Source organism: Bufo bufo, chromosome 4 (assembly GCF_905171765.1).
Source record: "Bufo bufo chromosome 4, aBufBuf1.1, whole genome shotgun sequence".
Lineage (NCBI taxonomy): Eukaryota > Metazoa > Chordata > Amphibia > Anura > Bufonidae > Bufo > Bufo bufo.
Window position 1 is genome coordinate 221,701,408 of NC_053392.1, and position 3,586 is coordinate 221,704,993.

Genomic DNA, 3,586 nt, shown 5'->3' on the forward strand with positions numbered 1-3,586 from the left:
GACCATACATTGTGACATCATAATAAAATCCTGGATACTATTATCTGCGGACCATACATTGTGACATCATAATGGAATCCTGGATACTATCATCTGCTTACCATACATTGTGACAACATAACGGAATCCTGGATAGTATTATGTACTGACCATACATTGTGACATCACAATGGAATGCTAGATACCATCATCTGAAGACCATACATTGTGACATCATAATGGAATCCTGGATACCATCATCTTATTACTATACATTGTGACATCATAATGGAATCCTGGATACTATTATCTGCTGACCATAAATTGTGACATCATAATGAAACCCTGGATACTATTATATGCTGACAATACATTGTGACTTCATAATGTAATCCTAAATACTATTATCTGCTGACCATCCATTGTGACATCATAATGGAACCCTGTATAATATTATCTGCTGTCAATACATTGTGACATCATAATGGAATTCTGGATACTATTATCTGCAGACCATACATTGTGACATCATAATGGAATCCCGGAAACATTATGACATCATAATGTAATCCTAGATACTATCATATGATTACTATACATTGTGATATCATAATTTAATCCTAGATACTATCACCTGCTGACCATACATTGTGACATCATAATAGAATCCTGAATACTATCATCTGCTTACCATACATTGTGACATCATAACGGAATCCTGGATAGTATTAACTACTGACCATACATTGTGAAATCACAATGGAATCCTGTATACCATCATCTGCTCAACTTACATTGTGACATTATAATGGAATCCTGAATACTATCATCTTCTTACCATATATTGTGACATCATAACAGAATCCTGGATAGTATTATCTACTAACCATACATTGTGACATCACAATGGAATCCTAGATACCATCATCTGCTGACCATACATTGTGACATCATAATGGAATCCTGGATACTATCATCTGCTACACTTACATTGTGACATCATAATGGAATCCTGAATACTATCATCTGCTTACCATACATTGTGACATCATAACGGAATCCTGGATAGTATTATGTACTGACCATACATTGTGACATCACAATGGAATGCTAGATACCATCATCTGAAGACCATACATTGTGACATCATAATGAAACCCTGGATACTATTATATGCTGACAATACATTGTGACTTCATAATGTAATCCTGAATACTATTATCTGCTGACCATCCATTGTGACATCATAATGGAACCCTGGATAATATTATCTGCTGACAATACATTGTGACATCATAATGGAATTCTGGATACTATTATCTGCAGACCATACATTGTGACATCATAATGGAATCCCGGAAACATTATGACATCATAATGTAATCCTAGATACTATCATCTGATTACTATACATTGTGATACTATTATCTGCTGACCATAAATTGTGACATCATAATGAAACCCTGGATAGTATTATGTACTGACCATACATTGTGACATCACAATGGAATGCTAGATACCATCATCTGAAGACCATACATTGTGACATCATAATGGAATCCTGGATACTATCATCTTATTACTATACATTGTGACATCATAATGGAATCCTGGATACTATTATCTGCTAAATATAAATTGTGACATCATAATGAAACCCTGGATACTATTATATGCTGACAATACATTGTGACTTCATAATGGAATCCCGGAAACATTATGACATCATAATGTAATCCTAGATACTATCATATGATTACTATACATTGTGATATCATAATTTAATCCTAGATACTATCACCTGCTGACCATACATTGTGACATCATAATAGAAACCTGAATACTATCATCTGCTCAACTTACATTGTGACATCATAATGGAACCCTGGATACTATTATATGCTGACAATACATTGTGACATCATAATGGAATCCTGGATACTATCACCTGCTGACCATACATTGTGACATCATAATAGAATCCTGGATACTATCACCTGCTGACAATACATTGTGACATCATAATGGAATCCAAAATACTATTATCTGCTGACCATACATTGTGACATCATAATGGAACCCTGGATACTATTATATGCTGACAATACATTGTGACATCGTAATGGAATCCTGGATAGTATTATCTGCAGACCATACATTGTGACATCATAATGGAATCCCGGATACATTATGACATCATAATGTAATCCTAGATACTATCAACTGCTGACCATACATTGTGACATCATAATGGAAACCAGAAAACCATCATCTGCTTACCATACATTGTGACATCATAACGGAATCCTGGATAGTATTATCTACTGACCATACATTGTGACATCACAATGGAATCCTGGATACCATCATCTGCTGACCATCCATTGTGACATCATAATGGAATCCTGGATACTATTATCTGCTGACCATACAGTGTGACATCATAATGGAATCCTGGATACTATCATCTTATTACTATACATTGTGACATCATAATGGAATCCTGGATACTATTAACTGGTGACCATACATTGTGACATCATAATGGATTCCTGGATACTATCACCTGCTGACCATATATTGTGACATCATAATGGAATCTTGAATACTATTATCTGCTGACCATCCATTGTGACATCATAATAGAACCCTGGATACTATTATATGCTGACAATACATTGTGACATCATAATGGAATCCTAGATACTATCACCTGCTGACAATACATTGTGACATCATAATGGAATCCTAGATACTTTTACCTGCTGACCACACATTGTGACATCATAATGGAATCCTGGATACTATCACCTGCTGACAATACATTGTGACATCATAATAGAACCCTGGATACTATTATCTGCTGACCATACATTGTGATATCATAATGGAATCCTGGATACTATTACCTGCTGACCATACATTGTGAGATCATAATAGAACCCTGGATACTATTATCTGCTGACAATACATTGTGACATCATAATGGAATCCTCAATACTATTTTCTGCTGACCATACATTGTGACATCATAATGGAATCCTGAATTCTATTATCTGCTGGCCATCCATTGTGACATCATAATGGAACCCTGGATACTATTAAATGCTGACAATACATTGTGACATCATAATGGAATCCTGAATACTATTATCTGCTGACCATCCATTGTGACATCATAATAGAACCCTGGATACTATTATATGCTGACAATACATTGTGACATCATAATGGAATCCTAGATACAATCACCTGCTGACAATACATTGTGACATCATAATAAAATCCTGGATACTATCACCTGCTGACCATACATTGTGACATCATAATGGAATCCTGGATAATATAACCTGCTGACAATACATTGTGACATCATAATAGAACCTTGGATACTATTATCTGCTGACCATACATTGTGATATCATAATGGAATCCTGTATGCTATTACTTGCTGACCATACATTGTGACATCATAATAGAACCCTGGATACTATTATCTGCTGACAATACATTGTGACATCATAATGGAATCCTCAATACTATTTTCTGCTGACCATACATTGTGACATCATAATGGAATCAAGGATACTATCATCTTATTACTATA